Below are 24,374 nucleotides of genomic sequence, written 5' to 3' on the forward strand. Positions count from 1 at the left end.
CAGATATAAAAATGCAATGCATAAAATACACATTTCCCTCACACGCATTTTTGTTTATGTGTTGATGTGACAATCTTCAGTTAGAAACAGAAAAAGAGGCCTATTGAGGATTTGAAACATTATTTTGATTTACTTACCACCTTGTATTTACAGTAATAGAAACTTTTGTGATCTGATGGCATCCATCAATCACTTTGTTTACAATTGACTGGATGAATTATTCTGATGATCTATTGCATGCCACATAAAGAAACAGGGACTTCTAGAAACTCTTCAATGCCCAACAGAGACAACAGCCTCAGGAAAGTTAAGTTGTATTAGTCCATTCTTGCATTGCTATAAATACTTGAGACTGGGTAATTTATAAAGAAAAGAAGTTTAATTGGTTCATGGTTCTGCAGGCTATGGAGGAAGCATGATACTGGCATCTGTTCGGCTTCTGGGGAGGCCTCATGAAACTTACAATCATGGTGGAAGGCAAAGTGGGAGCAGATAAGTCACATGGCCAGAGCAGGAGCAAGAAAGAGAGGGGGCACTTTTAAATGACCAGCGCTTGCCAGAACTCACTATCAGCTGGGTGTGGTGGCTCATGCCTATAATTCCAGCACTTTGGGAGGCCGAGGAGGGTGAATCACCTGAGGTCAGGAGTTTGAGACCAGCCTGGCCAACATGGCAAAACCCTGTCTCTACTAAAAATACAAAAATTAGCCTGGCGTGGTAGTGTGCTCGAACCTGGGAGGCAGAGGTTGCAGTGAGCCAAGATCAAGACCGCACCACTGCACTGCACTCCAGACTGGGCAAGAGAGTGAGACTCTGTCTTAAAATCAATCAATCAATCAATCAATCAATCAATAAAAGAACTCACTCACTATCATGAGAACAGCCCTAAGAGGATGGTACCAAACCATTAATGAGAAATCTGCCCCTATGATCCAATCATCTCCCACCAGGCCTCACCTCCAACACTGGAGATTACATCTCAGCATGAGATTTGGGTGGGCACAGCATCCAAATTATATCATAAGTGTAAAGCAGGAGTCCCCAGCCCCCATGCCATGGACACGTAACTGTCCATGGTCTGTTAGGGGCCAGTCTGCACAGCAGGAGGTGAGCAGCAGTCAAGGGAGCGTGACCATCTGAGCTCTACCTCCTGTCAGATCAGCTGTGGCATTAGATTCCCATAGGCCTCAGATGCCTGATGATCTGAGGTGGAACAGTTTCATCCTGAAATCATCTCCATCCCCTCATTCCCAGTCCATGGAAAAATTGTCTTCCATGAAACTGGTCCCTGGTGCCAAATACATTAGGGACCACTGGTGTAGAGGTTGTTTTCTAGTTCTGTAGCCAGGAGAGGAAGGGATGGATCCTAAATCCTCCCTATGAAGCAAACTGTTAACACAGAGGCCAAGACCCAGGACCCTTTCAGTCAGAGTCCAGGAGTGTGACTAAAGGTTCTACAATGACACAGCCTGGCAAAGAAATGGGGGAGATCCCATCTTTCTGCCCACACTCCCTACCAGTTCCAAGCATTGCCTTTGACTCAAGAAGAGGTGCCCTCTTTCTGTCAAGAGGCCACCTCCTACCTCGGCTTTGTGTCTCACCCTGTGTCTCCCACCTGCTTAGGACTCTCGACAACAACCACGCCTTCTCTTGCTCTCAGCGTGCGCTCCTCATTAGCTAAACATGCTCTCGTTCTCACATTGTCTTTATATCCTAACAACAGTCTTTCTGATTTTTTGCTTTTTTTTTTTTTTTTTTTTTGAGACAGAGTCTTACTCTGTTGCCCAGGCTGGAGTGTGGTGGCACGATCTCGGCTCACTTCAAGCTCTGCCTCCCGGGTTCAAGCCATTCTCCTGCCTCAGCCTCCTGAGTAGCTGGGACTACAGGCACCCACGACCACGCCCAGCTAATTTTTTGTATTTTTAGTAGAGACGGGGTTTCACCATGTTAGCCAGGACGGTCTCGATCTCCTGACCTCATGATCTGCCCTCCTTGGCCTCCCAAAGTGCTGGGATTACAGGCGTGAGCCACCGCCCCCAGCCAGCCTTGCTCTTTTAATTACTGCCCTAACTCCTGCATTCCCTCCACAACTAAGCTCCTGAAAAAATACTTGTCTTCACCATCTCACATCCCATTTAGTCTCAACCTGCTTGTGGCTTGGCTTTTTTTCCCCTCACTTCACTGAAACTGCTCTTTCCAAGTCCCCAAAGACCAAAGGCAACTGACACTTTTTGCTTTTTTTTTTTTTTTTTTGAGACGGAGTCTTGCTCTCTCACCAAAGTGCTGGGATTACAGGCGTGACGCACCACGCCCAGCAATTTTCATGTTTTTAGTAGAGACGGGGTTTCACCATGTGGGCCAGGATGGTCTCGAACACCTGACCTCGTGATCTGCCCGCCTCAGCCTCCCAAAGTGCTGGGATTATAGGCGTGAGCCATCTTACTTGATCTTTTGGCTCTATTTGTCCCAACTGACCAAGCACCCCTTGAAAAGCTCTCCCATGGCATCTATAAAATTTTACTACTACCTCCTTCATCCTCGGGTCTGGACTTCTCTTCTGCTATCTGCCCCTTAGGTGTGAAAATCCTCTCTTCTCATCTTGCACTCTTACCGCCCCTCATATGTTCTGATTTATTACTAAAGGTCTGCGGTGATTTCCTAATTAATCACCTTGCCTCCAAAAAGCCTGTCTCTGCTCTCAATATATGTTTTACACACTGGGACTGAAAGCCTCTCCTGGCCATCGTAGGCAACTTTGTATTCCCAGAACCTTCAGGGCTTCACTCCCACTCTAGCTGCCTGCTGCTTTTGTACATTTCGCTGTGGTTGCATTTCTTTCTGTATTATAATTAGGTCTACATGTATCTATGTTCCATCCAAACTTTATCAACCTAAGACAAAACTTATGACTTATTCATTTTATATCCTGCAATGCCTAATACAATGCCTGGCATGTATAAGACACATGGTGGAAACAATCCTCAATGAATAAATGAATAATTAAAGAGAAGGATCTTCTGTCTAGCCCATTAAGAAAAAAAATAAGAAAAGTTTGCAAAACTTGATTTTATATTAGGCTACCAAAAAAAAATTGTAAGTAATTTCTTTCCAAAAGAAATTGGCCATATTCTGTGATCACACCGTAATAAAACTATACATTAATTACAAAAGTGTAAGTCAAAAAGACCCCACCAAGCTCTTGGGGAAACTTTAGAGTTCTTAAAAAAAATAAATCATTGATTGGAGAATAAATTAAAAACACAATTACAGAATGAATGCTTAGAAGGTTTCAGTGATGAGAATACCACATATCAAATACTGGGACACATAGCCAAAATAATAATTAGAAGCAAACTGACCCCGGAAGAAGTCAAAAAACAACAGATCAGTAACCATGGAAAAATGTAAAAGTTAATAAGGAATTATTTCCAAAAAAAGTTTTTAGTTCAGATTACTTACATAATCAAGTTCTAACTGAGCTTCAAGCAGAATTAACTCCCATGGTATACGAAGTGTTCAAGTGGACAAAAGTAACAGAAAGCTAACATAATACCCTGTCTTAAAAAAAATGATAAAGCATAATAAAGAAAACCACAGACTAACTTCATATGTAAACATAGGTTACCCTAAAGATGTAAAAAATAAGGCTGGGAATAGTGGCTCACCCCTGTAACCCCAGTGCTTTGGGAGGCCAAGGTGGCAGGATCACTTGAAGCCAGGAGTTTGAGATCAGCAGGGGCAACATAGCAAGACCCCATCTCTAAAAAAAAAAAAAATAGCCCAGTGTGATGACAGATGCCTATAGTCCTACCAACCTGGGAGGCTGAGGCAAGAGGATCACTTGAGCCTAGGGGTTCAAAGCTGCAGTGAGCTATGATCACACCACTGGACTCCAGACTGGGCAACAGAGAAAAACTTTTGGATTGCCACAATAATCTTGAAAATCATTCGATAAAATTTAATATCAATTTTTTAATTAATAAAACAAAATTAAAAGACTGATTCTTAACATGATACTCATGTTAATTCAAATCTCAAATCAAACACAGGCATCATACTTAATGGTAAAATACTAAAAGTATTAATGTTAAAATCAGAAACAAGAAAAGCATTCTCATTATCACTACCATCCATTTAGCACTGTTCTAGACATTTGAGCCACTGCAACCAGGCAAGAAAAAGAAACTGAAGAAGAATTTCATGAGAAAAATGGAGACAAAAATATTCAACCTGCAGATTGAGTAATATTCATTTTCTCAATAGAACAAACTAAAATTTGCTCCTAAATAATTAAAAAGTGAGGTGGGCAGTTACAAATAAATATACAAAATATATATAAAATAAGTATACAAAATTAATTGTTCTGGCCACAAAACAATTATATGGAAATATATGAAATTTTCCATATAACCCACAAAAACTTAGAAAACATAATAGAAAATAATTCTTAGCTGGGCGCGGTGGCTCACGCCTGTAATCCCAGCACTTTGGGAGGCCAAGGAGGGCGGATCACGAGGTCAGGAGATCGAGACCATCCTGGCTAACACGGTGAAACCCTGTCTCTACTAAAAATACAAAAAAATTAGCCAGGCGTGGTGGCGGGCGCCTGTAGTCCCAGCTACTCAGGAGGCTGAGGCAGGAGAATGGCATGAACCCAGGAGGCAGAGCTTGCAGTGAGCTGAGATAGTGCCACTGCACTCCAGCCTGGGTGACAGAGCAAGACTCCATCTCAAAAAAAAAAAAAATTCTTAGTTATAGTATTATTTATAATAGTAACAACAACAATAACATTTCTAGGAATAAAAAAAGTGAATAACCTATATAAAAATGTAACTTTACTGAGAAAATTAAAAACAGTTTGATACATTTTTCTGTATTGGAAAGTTTTTCTGTATTGGAAAACTGAACATTGTAAATATATTAATTCTCCCTCAAATTAATTTATAAATATAATCAAATTTTGCTTAAAATCCCAAAGAAATTTTTCAAACAGGTCAAAAATCCTAAATTTTATTTTAAAGAATAAAAAACTGAGAATGGTAAACAAAATTTTAGAAAAGAACCACGAGGGAGATATTAGGTACTAAATAGGCTAAAAATAACACGAATTTAAAGTTTGGTACTAGTGCCAAAAGAACTAGAGCAATGGAACAGAGCCAAAAGCCCAGAAATACACATAGAAGAACTACAGTAAAATGTTTATTGTATTTGTTCAATATGGTTTTTAAACCCAGTGGGAAAAGAATAAACTATTCAATAACAGGTTAAATCATTAACTATTTGGAAAAATAAAGATGCAATCATTACTGCATGCCATACACAAAGTAAAAGCATGTCAGACTAAAGAGTTAAACATAAAAACGCTGTACAACAGCACAGTGGCTCATGCCTGTAAACCCAGCACTTCGGGAGGCCGAGGTGGGCAGATCATGTAAGGTCAGGAGTTTGAGACCAGCCTGGCCAACGTGGTGAAACCCCTTCTCTACCAAAAATATAAAAAATTAGCTGGGCATGGTGGCCCATACCTGTAGTCTCAGCTATTCGGGAGGCTGAGGCAGGAGAATCACTTGAGCCCGGGAGGTGGAAGTTGCAGTGAGTCAAGATCGTGCCACTGCACTCAGCCTGGGTAACAGAATGAGACTCCATATCAAAAAAAAAAAAAAAAAAAAAAAAAAAAATCACATACAAACTTGAAGACAATCACGTGATTGGTTTTATAATCTTGAAATTGTTTTAATCATGATTAAATACTTTTGTCCTGAAAATGTTTTAATCACAGTCATAACAGAAGGAACTATAAAGATAAAAGTTCAATATTTAAACCATAAAATATAAAACTTATATATGTAAAATATAATCCAACTGTAATCAAAATTAACCTAAAAATAATAAAATGAGACTAAAAAGTGAAATACGTATGGTAAAGTGTTGATAGTCTTAACATATAAATAGCATTTACAATTAACAACTGGATACTAATAAATAGTTCACAAGGGAAGAAATATAAATGACCAATATACACACAAAAAAGTCAGCTTCCCTAAAAAAGGAATATAAATTAAACAATGATGGGATACAATTTATTATCTATGAACTTGACAAAGATGAAAAAATAAAAATTCTCAATGTTGGCAGGAGGTTTGGAAAATGGCACCTTCATACTCTACCAGAAAGAATATAAATCGTACAACATAGGAGGAAGATAATTTTGTAATGCATATCAAAAGCTTTTTAAAATGGGAATACCCTTTAACTCAGCAGTTCCTGTTCTAGAAATATATCCCAAGAAAAGAATATGGATTGCATATGTATAAGGATATTTCACACAGCATTACTTATACTAAGAAAATATTAGAAACAATCTATGTGCCAAAAGTAGTTGAATAAATTAGAACATATTCATAAGATGTAGCACTATGCAATTATAAAATAATGTTGAAGTGGCTGGGTACAGTGGTTCACACCTGTAATCCCAGCACTTTGGGAGGCTGAGGCAGGTGGATCATGAGGTCAGGAGATCGAGACCATCTTGGCCCACATGGTGAAACCCTGTCTCTACTAAAAATACAAAAATTAGCCCGGCATGGTGGCTTGCGTCTGTAGTCCCAGCTACTCAGGAGGCTGAGGCAGGAGAATCACTTGAACCTGGGAGGCGGAGGTTGCAGTGAGCCGAGATCATGCCACTGCACTCCAGCCTGGGCAACAGAGCGAGACTCCGTCTCAAAAAAAAAAAAAAAATGTTGAAGCATATTAGTAACATGGAAAAATATTCAGCATTGATTAAGTGAGATATACAAGTTGCAAAAGCTTATTCAGTACAATCCCATTTTTCTAAGAAAATACGTGAATATATTAAAAATCTGAAACATTATATATCAAATTTTGAATAGTGATTATTTCTGGGAGTTGGGGGTCACATATATTTCCTCCTCCTTTATGCTCATCAGCATCTATCTACTGTTTCTATAATAAATATTTATTAGTTCATTTTTTAATGAGATCTTTTTAATATAAGAAAAGAGATACTGGACTTACAAAGACACCTAAGTACTTCAATCATCTACACAAAGAGAAAAAAAACAAATCATCTACACTAAGAGAGAAAGAAAGAAAGAAAAAGCCTCACCATCCATTAGAAAAACCAGTCACTTTTTCCCAAGTCTTGCTTCTTTAACTTTCTGGTCAATATTTGACAGCAAATCTCTGAAAGGTTTCAAGGATACAGGAAGAGGGGAGAAGTGTGGTCTTGCCTGAGCACCTCTTATTCTGTTTCTCTGGGAGGTCCCAATGGGCCTTTGTGCCTATCTGAGCCACCGCCTTAGGTAGAAATTCCCAAAAGGTACCAGTCTCATATAGGCACTGTCAGATAGTACAACTTCCCCTGCTAGCAGCTCCCTCCTGAAGCTGTGGGTCCACTTGCCCTACACCAAATTCCACACAAGCTGAATCAAGTTGGGATGCAAAACCTGCTGTTAATTTGAAGCACTAACACACACCACGTCTTATCCCATCTCTGCCTTCCTTTCCTTTCAGGAGACTTTGTATGCAACATTCTCTCATATTCCTCCAGCTCAGTAAATTCTACCTTGTGCAATCTCTTTTTCAGACACATACACTTTTTTGATACCTTCTCTTTTTTTCTTACAACACTTGTCTAAAAATCATGGGAGATTTCTCTACCCTTCTTGTTCTTCCCTCTTTCTTCCCTTTGAACTGTGTGTGGGCCAGAGTAAGCACCCAGTCACAGTCAGTTAATTATAAGAGTTGTGCTAGCTACATGCCTGTAACAAATAAAAATAAAGAAAAATTTTTGAAAGCATCAGAGAGTAGAGTTTGCAACCTCTAAAGCTCCTGAATCAAACAAATCAATATCAATAACTGAAAAAAATATAGTGCCTGTGTTCAATGTGCATTGCATTTAGGAATTCATCAAAGTACCTGAAATCTCTCTGGGAAAAAAGAGGAACATGTAGAAAGGCATATATAAGTAATCATGATTATTATATATAATACCAAGTAGAATTTATTAATATATATAGTTAGTATGTTACTAATATATAACAAGCTAACACCTGTGCAAAACACTCATTTAATTCTCATAGTAATGATCTAAGGAGATGCTATTATTACCCCTAGATGACTTTTTGTGAGGTTAACTAGCCCGCCTGCAACTAGTGAGCAGCAAAGAGGGATGTAAACCCAGGTCTGTCTGACTTCAAACCCTGAGCATTTACCTCCCCAGAATGACTTAGCAGCCATAGAAGTTTTCCTAGACTTGCTCATCCTCTTCTAGTTAAACCTGGGTTACGGAAAATTTTTTGAATTATGTTTATAGTATACTGTAGTCTATTAAGTGTGCAATAGCATTATGTCTGTTTCCCCTGCATCTGCAGTGACTTCCTCCACTGAAATCTTTTTTTTTTTTTTTTTTTTTTTTTTTGATACAGAGTTTTGCTCTTGTTGCCCAGGCTGGAGTGCAATGGCACAGTCTCAGCTGATTGCAACCTCCGCCTCCCAGGTTCAAGTGATTCTCCTACCTCAGCCTCCTGAGTAGCTGGGACTACAGGCACCCACCACCATGCCCGGCTAATTTTTGTATTTTTAGTACAGACAGGGTTTCACCATGCTGGTCAGGCTGGTCTCGAATTCCTGACCTCGGGTGATCTGTCCGCCTCGGCCTCCCAAAGTGCTGGGATTACAGGCCTCAGCCACCATGCCCAGCCCCCTCCACTGAAATCTTAAACCCCTCAAAGTCGTCCATGAGGGCTGGGGTAAACTTCTTTCAAACTCCTATTAATGTCAATGATTGGACCTCCTCCCATGAATCACGAATGTTCTTAATGGCACCTAGAATAGTGAATCCTTTCCAGAAGGATTTCAGTTTATTCTGCTCCTTTCAATTTAGTCTGGTCACATCCATCAGAGGATCTGACTATCTATGGTAGCTATAGCATTACAAAATGTGTCTCTTAAATAATAAGACTTGAAAGTTGGAATTACTTCTTGATCCATGAGCTGCAGAATGGATGTTGTGTTAGCAGGCATAAAAACAACATTCATCTCTTGTACATCTACATTAGAGCTCTTGGGTGACCAGCTGCAATGTCAATGAGCAGTAAGAAGGAAACTTTTTTTTGTTTTTTGTTTTTTGTTTTTTGTTTTTTTTGAGCAGTAAGTCTCAACAATGGGATTAAAATATTCAGTATACCAAGCTATAAACAAATGTGCTGTTATCCAGGCTTTGTTGTTCCGTTTACAGAGCAAAAGCAGAATAGATTTAGCATGATTCTTAAGGGCCCTAGGATTTTCAGATTGGCAAATAAGCATTGGCTTCAACTTAAAGTCACCAGCTGCATTAGCCCCTAACAAGAGTCAGCCTGTCCTTTGATGCTTTAAAGCCAGACATGGACTTCTTTCTAGCTATGAAAGTCCTAGATGACATCTTCTTCCAATTTAAGGCTGGTTCATCTACATGGAAAATCTGTTGTATAGTGTAGCTACCTTCATCAATGATCTTAGCTAGCATTTGTGGATAACTTGCTGCAGTTTCTCCATCAGCACTTACTATTTCATTTTGTACTTTACTTAATAACATGTTTATTTATTTATTTTTGACACAGGGTCTTGCTCTGTTGCCCAGGTTGGAGTGGAGTGCAGTGGTGTGATCATAGCTCACTGTAGCCTCAAACTCCTGGGTTCAAGTGATCCTCCCACTTTAGCCTTCCACCTTGTACTTTTATGTTATGGAGATAATGTCATTCCTTAAGCCTTATCAACAAACATCTGCTAGCTTTAAATTTTTCATCTGTGGCTTCCTCCCCTCTCTCAGCCTTCCGAGAATTGAAGAGAATTAGGACTTTGCTCTAGATTAAGTTTTGGCTGAAGGGAATATTGTGGCTGGTTTGATCTTCTGTCCAAACCACTAAAACTTTCTTCATATCAGCAATAAGCCTGTTTTGCTTTCTTGTCATTCATGTGTTCATGGAGTAGCACTTTTAATTTCCTTAAAGAACTTTTCCTTTGTAGTCACAATTTGGCTGTTTGGCACAAGAGACTTTGCTTTCACCACACCTTCCTCACTAGGCTTCATCATGTCTAGCTTTTGATCTAAAGTAAGAAAATTGTGACTCTTTCTCTCACTTGAACACTTAGAAGCCACTGTAAGGTTATTAATTGGCCTAATTTTAATACTGTTGTGTCTCAGGGAATAGGGAGACCTGAGGAGAGGAAGAGAGGTAGGGAAATGGCCAGTTGGTAGAGCAGTCAGAACACGCATAGCATTTATTAAGTTTGCCAGCCTATATGGGTGGGGTTTGGAATGCCCCAAAACAATTACAATAGTAACATCAAAGATCACAGATCACAGGCTGGGTATGGTGGCTCACACGTTTAATACTTGGAGAGGCCTAGGTTGGAGAATTGCTGGGGCCCAGGAGTTCGAGACTAACCTGGGCAACATAGTGAAACCCCATCTCTTCAAAATGTAAGAAAAGAAATCAGCTGGGTGTGGTGGCATGTGCCTGTAATCCCAGCTATTCGGTTAGCTAAGGTGGGAGGATCACTTGGGCAGGGGAAGTCAAGGCTGCAGTGAGCTGTGATTGGCCACTGCACTCCAGCCTGGGCGACAGAGCAAGACCCTATCTTTTTTTTTTTTTTTTTAAAAAAAAGATCACTGATCACAGATCACCAAAATAGATATAAAATATAATAATAATTTAAGGCCAGGCACGGTGGTTCACACCTGTAATCCCAACGCTTTGGGAGGCTGAGGTGGGTAGATTGCCTGAGCTCAGGAGTTCAAGACCAGCCTGGGCAACATGGTAAGACTCCGACTCCACTAAAATACAAAAAATTAGCCAGGTGTGGTGGCATGTCCCTGTAATCCCAGCTACTTGGGAGTCTGAGACAGGAGAACAACTTGAACCCAGGAGGCGGAGGTTGCAGTGAGCCAAGATAGTGCCACTGCACTCCAGCCTGGACAACAGAGCAAAACTCCATCTAATAATAATAATAATAATAATAATAATAATAATAATAATAATTTAAAAGTCTGAATATTGCAAGAATTACTAAAATGAGAAATGAAGTGAACACATGCTAATGGAAAAATGGCCCTAATAGACTTGCTTGAGGCAGGGTTGCCTTAAACTTTCAATTTGTAAAAAAACATAGTATCTGTGAAGTGTAATAGAGCACAGCACAGTAAAATGAGGTATGCACATGTACAAATAAAAAGAATGAAAGGGCTGGGCACGGTGGCTCATGCCTATAATCCCAGCACTTCAGGAGGCCGAGGCAGGCGGATCACGAGGTCAGGAGTTCGAGACCAGCCTGGCCAACATGGTGAACCCGCATCTCTACTAAAAATACAAAAAAATAGCCAGGTGTGGCGGCAGGCACCTGTAATCCCAGCTTACTTGGGAGGCTGAGGCAGGAGAATCACTTGAACCTGGGAGGCAGAGGTTGCAGTGAGCCAAGATTGCGCCATTGTACTCTAGCCTGGGCGATAGTGCGAGACTCTGTCTCCAAAAAAAAAAAAAAAGAATGAAGGAGCAGACAGCCTCTACCAGAGGAGGGCTGTGCTGGAGGCACCTCTACACCCCAGCCTCTGTGGGCCCCCTTTCTTCAGCATCCTGGAGAAACTCCCAAATTTCCAGACAAATTGGTCCAGATTAACAATCATCTTCCCCTTTCAGTTCTCTTTCTTTTCCCTGTCTTTTATCTCTTCTCTTTTCTTTCTTTTTATTAAACTTCATTCACTTTTTAAAACATACTAGCTTTAGCATAAACGCATTTATTTATTATAATTCACTTGAATTTACCTTTATGGCAGTGTTTCTCTCTTAACATTTTCTGTCCATCTAATCATCTTCTGTAAACTAGCCTAGATTTCTAGCTGAAGCTGGATTCAGTAAAACCTGAGAAGGAAAATTTAGCGTTCATGCCACAAAACACCTTGTTTAGCATAATTACTTACACACAACTTTCTCCCCCAATTATTTTTATTTCAAAACTATTTGATTTGACAGAAGTTTCATTCGTTTTTGAGGTTCTCACTCCTATAAACTACAGATGAGTGGTAAAGTTAATCTGAATCTAGATCTTCTGAAATGCCACTATTGATTCTGGGATTCTTTTCATTCTTGAAAAGAGTTTCTTATAGTAAAATAAATAAATAAAAATCCTGAGGCAACCTCTGCATTTTTCTGAGAATCATTTTAATGTGCAGAGAATACTATAAGGAGAATTTTCAGATTTATGATTTCCTTTCTATTCAAGCATTAGTATAGTTGCTATTTCTAAGCAGAACTACAAAGCTGATTCAGGGATAAACGACACAAAGTAAATATTTAAATTCTTTTTCTTGAAATGTGTGATAGCTTAATGCATGAGGTGGGGGCGCAATTTGATCTTCATAAGAATCACAGGAAAAGTGCAGTTAGAAACTACATCTGGCCGGCGCAGTGGCTCACACCTGTAATCCCAGTACTTTGGGAGGCTGAGGCGGGTGAATCACCTGAGGTCAGGAGTTTGAAACCAGCCTGACCAATATGGTGAAACCCCATCTCTACTAAAAATACAAAAACTAGCAGGGCTGTGGTGGTGGGCGCATGTAATTCCAGCTACTTGGGAGGCTGAAGCAGGAGAATCGCTTGAACCCGGGAGGTGTAGGTTGCAGTGAGCCGATGGCACCACTGTATTCCAGCCTGGGCAACAGAGCGAGACTCTGTCTTAAAAAAAAAAAAAAAAGAAAAAGAAAAAGAAAACCTCTATATCCTCTTGTTCTCAAATGCGAACTCTAGGCTTCTTCTGCTTCTTCTCCTCATCTTTGCATCACAGCCTCACTCTAAATCAACAATCAATACAGGCCTCCTTTTGAGTCCACTAAGCTGTTCTGGGTTCACGTGGTAGCCCACTAGCACTGGCTGGAGAATGATGCTCACTTTCTTTCTTCATTTTTTTTTCCTCTTTCCAAATGAATGAATTTTTACATCATGGCTGTAATTATAAAATAGCCATGTTAATTTGATACCAAATCCATCTGCTCAACATTGTGCATAATTCTAAACAATGTCAATGTTCCAGTTAATCGCTTTTGCTCTTCACTTTAATTACCAGATTATCCAAACCCAGCTAGCTAACTGCAAGTCCTATTTTCCAGCCTTAGTGCCAAACCCCTTGCTCAAGTTTTAATTCAACCATCACAGCCTCTCAGTTATAACCTCGTGAGGCCTGGGCTTTTAACCTCACTTCCATTATTCCATGTCCTTTTCTGAAGTATCACTCCCTTTGTCATACATTTCTTAAATAGCACCATGATTTACTTACACTGGATTTGCTCAATCTTTTGGCTGCAGTCTCGGTATTACTTATAACTTTGTGTGTAGAAAACTTTTGGGTAAAATATTCTCATGACTTCCTGGGAATCCATAGCAGAGTAAGAATCTGCTGAGGAAAGAAGATCTAACATTATTGCTACAAGATTTCTTATTTGTAGATCACAAGGCATAAACTAAGAAAGCACTTTCAGAAACGCATTTTAAAAAGTGGTAGGAGCTGGGCACAGTGGCTTACGTCTGTAATCCTAGCACTTTGGGAGGCCAAGGCAGGTGCATCACTTGAGCTTGGGAGTTCAAGACTAGCCTGGCCAACATGGCGAAACCCCACCTCTACTAAAAATACAAAAATTAGCTGAGTGTGGTGATGGCACCTGTAATCCCAGATACTCAGGAGGCTGAGGCAGGAAAATCACTTGAACCCAGGAGGTGGAGGTTGCAGTGAGCAGAGATCGTGCCACTGCACTCCAGCCTGGGTGACAGAGAAAGACTATCTTGAAAAATAAAATAAAATAAAATAAAATAGTGGTAGGGAAATTACCAGTTTTCCCTAATGTTTTAATTTTAAAAAGGAGTCTTCTCAAAGCTCATCTTTGTGATTGCCAGTCTCATAAATAAAAAGTAATAGATAAGTTTAGGTTGGGGTAAAACTTCTCAAATTGAGAGGCAAGGGATTGGAAGTGGGGGATGGATGTTGATTCCTTAATGTAGACCATCAGTGGTATAAAGCTCAATAAATCTTCTTGGTTGATGGAAATAAACACATGGCAGTGAGAAATCAATGCAGAGGAGCATGGATTGCAACACTTGAAAACTATCAACCTAAGCAGTGAAGTTTGATAGGTATTTGAATTCCTGTAAATCCTTTTAGACTTACATACTAATGGCCAGAATACTCACATTATCACATTGAAGGATAGTCTTGTTTCCATTTATAAAATAAGACGAGCAGGACTCCTGTGTGTGTGATTTATATTATAAGATATTTAAATCTGGCTGGGTGCAGTGGCTCACATCCATAATCCTAGCACTTGGGGAGGCTGAGGCAGGTGGATTGCCTGAGCTCAGGGGTTCAAGACCAGCCTAGGCAACAAGGTGAAACCCTGTCTCTATTAAAATACAAAAAATTAGCCGGGCATGGTGGCTTGTGCCTGTAGTCCCAGCTACTCGGGAGGCTGAGGCAGGAGAATTGCTTGAACATGGGAGGTGAAGGTTGCAGTGAGCCGAGATCACACCATTGCACTCCAGCCTGGGTGACAGAGCAAGACTCTGTCTCAAAAAAAAAACAAAAAAATTTATATCTAAAAAACAATACATGCTCACTGTAGCAAGTTGAAGAGTACAGACATATAGATAAGGAAAAATGTAATAACCCTCTTTCCTATCCATTCTCATTTCACTGAGATAACACACATCTTTCTCTATCCTGTATCAAAATGCAATATAGGATAGAAAAAGCTATCTCCTACATATATATGTATGGGGTTCTATTTTCAAATACAACTTTCAAAACCCCATTACTCTGTAAATTGATTTTTCCCTTAATAATGTATCATGGCCATTTATATTGGCTTCAAAGTCAATCATATAGATTTGATTTATTCTTTTTAATAGTTGCATTCTACTCCACAGTATAGATATATCACAGTTTATTCATTATCTGAATATTCAAAATGTTTCCAGTTTTTGCTTCTATGAACAGTGTTGCACTAAACATCCTGGTACATGTATCTTTAGTTGCTAATGCTTTTATTTCCATTGTATAAAGTTCCAAAATTGGGAGTATTGGGATTGCAAAGTTATTCATTTACAATTGACAAAGATTCTTTCCTTGACCGAACTCTAGCCAGGCTCCTCTGAGCTCTCTTCTCAACTAGGCCTCAATCCTGGCCTACAAAGACTTGAACAAACTCTAATGTGGAGTTTGGAGAGAACGGGAGAGAACTCAAGGCTGCCAAAAAAATTTATTGCTTGTTCCAGTCAACACCAGAGGATAAGGCCTCTGTCCCCCAGTCTCGCTGGAAAGACAGAATCCTAACTTCAGCAACTTTCAGCTAGCAGACACAGCTGGCTTCATTGCATTTACACTGACCATCCTTTTGTAATTTTTCACTTTCCTGACTCTACTGAGGCCCTCCTTGTCTCCTCACCACTCCCTTATTCTTCCTTAAAAATGCCCAGTCACTTCTGTACAAATGAAAGTTGAGCTCAGTTCACACTAGACTGTTTTCCCTATTATAATAGTTATAACTGATTAAAATCTGTCCTTACCACTTTAATTAGTGTCTGGCTTTGTTTACCTTTAATGCTCTATATTTCCAGTTATTTTTCCAAAAATGAACTAAAAGCAATGCAAAGTTATAGACTTAAAAAGTCTCGGCTGGGTGCGGTGGCTCACGCCTGTAATCCCAGCACTTTGGGAGGCCGAGGCGGGCGGATCATGAGGTCAGGAGATTGAGATCATCCTGGCTAACACAGTGAAACCCTATCTCTACTAAAAATACAAAAAATTAGCAGGGCATGGTGGCAGGTGCCTGTAGTCCCAGCTACTCGGGAGGCTGAGGCAGGAAAATGGCTTGAACCCGGGAGGCAGAGCTTGCAGTGAGCTGAGACTGCGTCACTGCACTCCAGCTTGGGCGACAGAACGACAGAGCGAGACTCCATCTCAAAAAAAAAAAAAAGTCTGAGAAATGTCCACTTTGAGGATCAAAATTGTAATACGAGAGGCACTAAAAATTTATTTCAGCATTATATCCCACCAGGCATATTTATGAAATCATTTATGTTAAAAGTGTTAGCTTTTTCATGTAGAATCATAACTTTTTAAAAAAATATATCTTAAATCTAACTGACTAAAATTTGTCGAAGTTAAAAGTTAGAGTCTATTTGCCGCCAGTTAGTCCTTATTATCTGCACATACTGCAATTTCGATGAACTCTAAAGATCACTGAAGCCATGGAATCAACTGCCGATTGGGTAAAAACAATTTTTTTTAATGAGCAAATGTGAACTGATGTGCTATTAAGGACAAAAATGTTAAGGTTGGACTAAAAATATTTTATTATACTTTCACAGCATGCAATGGTGCTGGTGGAAACAGGATCAGTCACCTTCTCACTTGTTTCTACCTTATTTTCTGCACTGTGGCCTTGGTAATTGGAGAGCCAGCTCTTCCACATACCATCTGAGGCAGAAATAGGGTCCACTATCTAAACAGGGACAAGGGGCACCCAGTGTCTACAGCTACACTCCTCCTGGTGTGGAATTTTATCTATACCCACCTCTTCTGAATTACATGGCGTCACCACATAGTTTGCTTTGGGGCTTTGTAGTGAGAGGTTGAAATAAATATATCTGTCTATATTTTTACTAGCATATATATTCCATGTTACTGTTAACTAACATGGCTACAGCAGCCAACACGTTCTAAAACACAAACAACTGAGCACAAGTTTCCCTGCTGCACAGAAAAAATAATAAATTATATTCAATATAAATTAAGGGAAAATTATTCACATTGCCAAAGCATTCTTTGTTTTAGAAAGCTACTCATTAGAGGATTACAAGAAATGTGGGCACCCCTGGTGCACTAAAAATGGCATTCAACCAACCAAAATTCAACTCATACGATTCAAGAACACATTTATTAAGTAAAATAAACATAAGTCCGATTTTAGACCCAACTTACTGGCCCAGATGGTCTGTATCCTTTCTTTCAGAACAAAAAAAAGTGGGCAAGCCGTTCCTAGCTGTCTGTGATAGACAGCTATTTGACAACCTCCCCAGGGTGCTCAAAAGTCACCTGCTATAAATAGCTCCTCAGCACTCACATCAGAGTCCTCAGTTGAAGGGCCAGGTGAAAATATAAATTGCCTGAAATATGTCCCCTGCATTCTAATTCCATAGGCTACTATTTGTTGAAAATTCTCAGTAATCCTGCTGACAATTTCACTATAAATATACTTAAAAACTTTTTTTAACCATTTTCTAAACTAGTAGGAGAGGTAGTGTGGTGAGGGGTAAGAATGCTGCCCACCAGGAACAGGAAGCCAGGATTCTCGTTCCCCAATCAGTCACATAAGAGCCAAGTAAGTCACTTAAGCCTTTAATAATAAAATTCCTCATTTGTGAAAAGGAAATGATAATACCCAACTCAAAGGGTGGCAGTGAGGGTTGCAAATAATGCATTCCGCATCAGGATTTTATCTTATAAAAATGATGTGACATTTGTAATATCAAAAAAAAAAAGGAAGGAAGGAACCTAAAAAAAAGAGGCGATTCATCAAAACAATCTTAATGCATTCATTGAAAGCTGTATACATCATGTAGCCACGAAAAGGATGTAATGGAAAGATGGTCTTGATGTAGTAAGTTTAAAAAGTGGGCTGAAAAAAAACACTACGCATTTAGCCCCATTTTTATTACAATAAAGCATGTTTTCAAATGCACATAAAATATCTGCAGTGACAACAAACCATAAACATATATCCACTTTGAAGAAAAAAAGAGGGTTCCAGGTCTTTTTTAAAAAATATGACTAATTTTAGTCGAGTATATTCATTTATAACAAACTTGGATTGTGTCTATAATTAAAAATTAAAAACAATGAAGAAAACAATGGGAAATAATTAGTGTGAAGAAAGCACTTAGCGGTCGGGCATGGCGGCTCACACCTGTAACCCCAGTACTTTGGGAGGCCGAGGCGGGTAGAATACTTGAGGCCAGGAGTTTGAGACCAGCCTGGCCAACATAAGGAAACCCCATCTCTATCCACACCTGTAATCTCAGCTACTTGGGAGGCTGAGGCACAAGAATCGCTTGAACCTGGGAGGCAGAGGCTGCAGTGAGCTAAGATAGGCCACTGCACTTCAGCCTGGGTGACAGATCCAGACTCCATCTCAAAAAAAAAAAAAAGAAAGAAAGCACTTAGCACAATGCCTAGTAGACTTTGACGAATGGTGATTATCATAGTTACTTTTGTGTAGAAGCTACAGAACTCTTTAAGTAAAACAAGTTTACATAAAACTAGCAGACCTTGGTAACATGCAACCAGTTATGGCTGTGTGTGAATTGGATTAATTATTTTTAGAAAAATGAATTTTTAAAAAATTGTGGTGATTATCTCATGGGTATATAAATATGTCAAGACCTCAAACTGTATACTTTAAATATGTGCGGATTATCATATGTCAATTATACCTTAACAAACTTGTTTAAAACAGAGTGGAACTAAAATTTTCAACAGGAGTAAGATGGAAGACAGATCAGAATTTAAAGTTCCTAAGGTCTTTATGCTATTCAGAAGACTGAATATATTAATATTAGACTTTGTTAAATCAAGTATGTATTTTAAAGTTGCAAGTACTACCACTAAAACAAAAGATATAGATTATGTAACCAATTGAGGGGAAAAATTGGAATAAAGAAAATTTGAAATATCCAAAAGAAGTCAGGAAAGAAAGAATGATAAATCGAAAATAAAAAATAACATTAATATCTCAATAATCACAGTGTAGATGGTCTAAACTCACCATTAAAATGTAAAGACTATCATTAAATAACAAATGAAAAGACAGATCCATTTTTACTCAGTTCAATTCCACAGGTGTAGGGCTATATGTGTGTAGTAAGAGGATCAGATACCTCTCCCCAACTCAACTTCTTTTAACTGCTTTTCTGAAGCCTTGAAATTAATTGAAGGAAAGTTCCTTATACCAAAAATAACAAAGGAAAGTAACTTTGGTGGGAAGAGGAGAGGGTGGGAGAAATGGAAAGGAGACAAAGAGAACTGGCAAAGAAACTAATGTTTCCATGCCATAATTTCAGCAAAAGGTTAAATTAAATGCACGTGAAATTGTCTAACTGATATCCACCTGGTTTATTGAAAATGATGTATCACTTGCTACCTAAAATGAGACACTCGGGGCAGGGTGGGGCAAACCTCTGGGACCTCCTAGCTGCTCTTCCCCCCCAGGAGGTGTCATGGTGAAGATTCCTTTCCTAAGTAGTGGAGCTAGAACTACTCTAAGGAATTTGAACTAAACCAGGCCAGATGATACAATTCATTGGTTCTTTCATACAGTCTGCAAAACTTGGTTAGATGGTTTTAATCAATCTTATCGGGAAAACAGATGGAAAGACCTTCCCAGAAGTTAATCCTTCAGTCTTATTCCAAAAGTAGGCCACATGGCTCCTCAGGCGGTCTGCATTTGGCAGCACTTTCCCAGTCTCTATCGATTTTACACGTGTTGGGACTGATGTTCAGGGAATTGTGGGTGAGATACTAGGAAACTATGGACATTAATGAAGTTCATTGCCTGTAAGCAGCATCTCTCCGGATATCATTCCCAGCCCAGTTATCTACGAATTTGTGATCCCATCCTGATCACTGGGATGATAAAATAAAAATTGCACAGGACTAAGAATCAAAAGATGTGGCTTCTTATCCAGCCCTGACTTAATCCACTCAAGGGACAGTAACTGAGTCCAGAACATTACCATTATGAGTTCACCTCAATGATCAAGCAACAAGATGAGAATGGCAATATTTGTTTCATGAATTTCTTAAGAAGAATTGAAATAATATAGAAAAAAATCTTCTTTGAAAACCATAATATATGGTAAAGTGGACTTTTTTCTTACATTCATAAGACTGTTTTAAGCTTTCATGGACCTTTGCCTACATGACATCATCTCCTATAGAAGAGGGTGAGAAGCTATAGTTGACATCTGTGACACTGTTTTCCTGACATCCCCACTCTCCTCCATCACCACATTCAACCACCCCTAATGCCCCCCCTACCTTGGCCCAGATGAGCATGTGACTCAAACTGAACCAATCATAGTCCCTCTCTTTTTTTGGCCACATTCGAGTATTCCAGGAATAAACATGTGATTGAGGTGGATGATTCCCTAATCAAATGACTCCCTTCCCCAAAATTTTAGGACATAGAACTAGAAAATCCTATTTCTGTGGCAATTATACAAGGTATAAAACCTACAACCTATTAGCAATTATATTTTCTGAGGGAGAAATTTTCAGTTAATATTCCAGTTTCAAGTGTAGTATGTCTGCCTTTAGGTGGGCCTGGTCCAGAGACCAGGGTCCCCCAGCCTAAACACCCTATATTTTATCCTATTGAGAGAATAAACTTCCACCCTTCTGCTATGGTGAGAGATGGGTGATCTCCCACTTGTGCAAAAACCCTTTGATCTCATCTCAATGGGGTTTCAAAAGGAAACAAAGGTAGATAATGTGTGTGTTAAGCCCATCTTCACCTGGAAGCTCAAAATCTTTATAATACACTCATTGCTTTTTATAATATTCTTAATCCATTTTGATGTCTCTGGCCCTTGGGGCCCAAATACTGCCATGCCTACCCCAGACCCTCTACCTTGGTCACATCTTTCCAGTCTTATGCTCTATATTTAAAACCATCCCTCCTCCCATAAAAATTCTCCTTTCCTTAGTTACGGGGTTACAACAAACAGAGAAAAATATAGATGCATTGATGTCATATCAAAGTAACAGGAATTGACTCACTCCTCTCTGGACTATGTATGGCTTTTTAAAAAGTAACTTGACTTAAAAAGTAGAAGAAGACGACAGTGAAAATACAGCCATCTCAATCCACAGAGACAACTTCAAAAGAAACCAAACCTGCTGACACCTTGATCTTGAACTTGACATCAGTGTTAAATCAAAGTAACAAGAATTGACTCACTCCTCTCTGGACTATGTATGGCTTTTAAAAAAATAACTTTTACTTAAAAGAAGAAGAAGATGACTGTGAAAAACATAGCCATCTCAATCCACAGAGACAACTTCAAGAGAAACCAAACCTGCTGACACCTTGATCTTGAGCTTCAGCCTCCAGGATAGTAAAAAATAAATTTCTCTGTTTAAGCCAAAAAAAAAACCCACTTTTATTGATTTGTATGTGTGTAATTTCAAAAATCATATATGTTTATCATAAAAAACTTTTAAAGTATAGAAAAGTACAAAGGAGAAAAATAAGATCAATTTTAATTACATCTCTTATAACATTATTTTGGCATATACGTGTGATAATCTGCAGATGGCCTCCCAAGATCCTTACATATCCTCATGTAGTCCTAGCTCATGCTGAATCAGGACTGACCCTGTGTGACCAATAGGATACATGAAAAGTGATGACGTATGACTTCCAAGGCAAGGTCATAAAAAGCCTTGCATCTTTCATCCTGGTTTCTTGAATCTCTCACTCTGAAAGAAGCCAGTCAGATGCCACCTTATAAGGGTATTCAATAAGCCCCATGGAGAAGTCCATGAAGAAAGGAACTGAAGTCTCAGCTAACAGCCAGCACCAACATGCCAGCCATATAAGTGAGCCACCTCAAAAGCAGACCTCAGCAAGATGGTGGAATAGTATTTTCCAGCACATATCCCCTTACAGAAACACCAATTTGAACAACTATCCATGCATGAATGTACCTTCTCAAGAACTAATGAATCCCAGTGAGAGATTACATAACTAGGGTGTAGTACAGAAATAAGAAAAGGCACATTGAAGAGAGCGAGAAAGAGTGTCATATTACTCATATCATCCCTCCCCCAAGGGGTGCACAGCACAGAGAAAGATACCTTCCCTGTGGGGGAAGGAGAGTGAACTGAACACCCTACTTTGCTATGGACCACAGCATCGGGCCCAGTTCAGTGAAATCCAATGCCAGAGCAGCCCTCATGATCCCAGTTTCTAGGCTAGCACATGTGGATAAGGGCATCCAGGGCTACCCTAATGCTGGGCCAGCCCCTATGGCCCCAGGCTGCAAGCAGGCCTCTATAGCATCAGGCTTCAGCTCCATTCAAGCACCACACCAATACAACAGCACTAGGCTTTACATCCAGAGGCATGTCTGCCACAGCAGCTCAACCTCTAGGCCAACCCCTGCAGACACAGGCTTCAGGCAAGTCCCAGTAACCAGGCTAGCCCTTGTGTGGACTCAGGCTCCAGGCCCATCCTAGAACAAAGTGGGCCTCTATGAACTCAGGCTCAAGGTCCATCTTAGGGACAGGTTGGCCCCTATGAACCTAGACTTCAGGCCAGCCCCTGCAAACACAGGATCCAGATTCACTCCCATGAACCCAGAATCAAGGCCTACCCCAGGAGATCCAAGCTCCAGGCCTTCCCGCCTGCTGACTCAGGCACCAAGGCAACTTGCCTGAGAATACAGGAGCAAGCCTGCTCTCAGATTCCACCAAACAACCCACCCAGAATCTCTAGATAGACTGACTGGTGAGAGCTTTCCAAAGCCAATATGTAAAAGGTAGAACAGGTGCTTACTTCTTCATGTGCATAGACATCAATATATAGCCACATAGATAGTGAATAATAAGGGAAACACCACCACCAAACAACAAAATTAAGTAACTGACCCTAAAGAAATGGAGATCTATGAACTGCCTGTCAGAGAATTCAAAATAATCATCTTAACAGAGCTCAGTGAGCTATAAGAGAATACAGATAACTAAATCAAATCATGAAAACAATATGAAAGCAAAATAGGGGATTCGATGAGGGTATAGAAACCATAAAAAAGAACAAGGCAGAAATTCTGGATCTAAAGAACACAGCGATGGAACTGAAAATTCCATAGAGAGCTTCAACAGTAGCCTCTATCAAGCAGAAAAAAGAATCAGTGAGCTCAAAGACAGATCATTTGAAATATTCAGCCAGAGAAACAACAACAACAACAAAGAATAAGTAAGAATGAGAAAAGCCTATAGGATTTATGAGACAACATCAAGCAATCCAATATATACATTAGGGGATTCACAAAAGTAGCAAAGAAAGAAAAAAAAGCAGAATGCTTATGTAAAGAAATAATGATAAGAAACTTCCCAAATCTGGAGAGGCAAATGAGCATCCAGATCTATGAAGCCCAAATAGCCCCAAGCAGATTAAATATAAAGAGATCTTCACCAAGACACATTACAATCAAATTCTCAAAAGACAAAGAAAAAACTTTGAAAGCAGCAGTAAATGAAATCGAACCCTTATGTCACATACAAAAATGAACTCAAAATAGATTAAAACTTAAACTCAAAATAGATTAAAAACTTAAACTTAACACCTGAAAACTATAAAACTACTACAAGAAAAGATAGGGGAAAATCTTCTTGTCATTGGTCTGGGCAATGATTTCTTAGATATGACTCCAAAAGCACAGGCAACAAAAGTAAACACAGAGAGTTGAGATTGCATCAAACAAAAATGCTTCTGCACAGCAAAGTAAATAATCAACAGAATGTAGAGACAGTCTGTGGGATGGTAGAAAATATTTGCAAACTATGTATTATATTTGATAAGGGACCAATATCCAAAATATGTAAGGAACTCAAAGCAACTCAATAGCAATAAAACAAATAATTCAAATTTTAAAATGGGTAAAGGACCTGAAGAGGTATTTCTCAAAAGAAGAAATACAAACGGCCAATAGGTATATGAAAAAATGCTCAGCTGGGCACGGTGGCTCACGCCTGTAATCCCAGCACTTTGGGAGGCTGAGGCGGGCAGATCACGAGGTCAGGAGTTGGAGACCATCCTGGTCAGGAGATCGAGACCATACTGGCTAACACGGTGAAGCCCCATCTCTACTAAAAATACAAAAACAAAATTAGCCAGGCGTGGTGGCGGGTGCCTATAGTCCCAGCTACTCAGGAGGCTGAGGCAGGAGAATGCCGTGAACCTGGGAGGCGGAGTTTGCAGTGAGCCGTGATCGCGCCACTACACTCCAGCCTGGGCAAATGAGCAAGACTCTGTCTCAAAAAAAAAAAAAAAAAGAAAAGAAAAGAAAAAAGAAAAAAAATTTAAAATAGAACTATCATATACTTCAGCAATCCCACTTCTGAGTATTTATCCAAAGAAAATGAAATCAGCATGTCAAAGAGATGCCTACACTCCATGTTCATCGTGGCATTATTTACAATAGCCAAGATGTGGAATCAGCCTAAGCATCCATTGACAGATGAATGGATAAAGAAAATGTGGTATATAC

The 24,374-nt window shown here is 39.6% G+C and overlaps 1 protein-coding gene across 1 annotated transcript in view; it reads right to left on the minus strand.

Moving 5' to 3' along the window:
• RASGRP3 (RAS guanyl releasing protein 3) overlaps positions 1-24,374 on the minus strand; it is a 126,519-nt gene that overhangs the window by 87,905 nt on the left and 14,240 nt on the right. Inside the window, 1 exon segment of the mRNA NM_001131374.1 lies at positions 3,460-3,556. The gene's annotated coding sequence lies outside the window, so the exon portion shown is untranslated.

Source organism: Pongo abelii, chromosome 12, assembly GCF_028885655.2.
Source record: "Pongo abelii isolate AG06213 chromosome 12, NHGRI_mPonAbe1-v2.0_pri, whole genome shotgun sequence".
In the NCBI taxonomy this organism is placed as follows: domain Eukaryota; kingdom Metazoa; phylum Chordata; class Mammalia; order Primates; family Hominidae; genus Pongo; species Pongo abelii.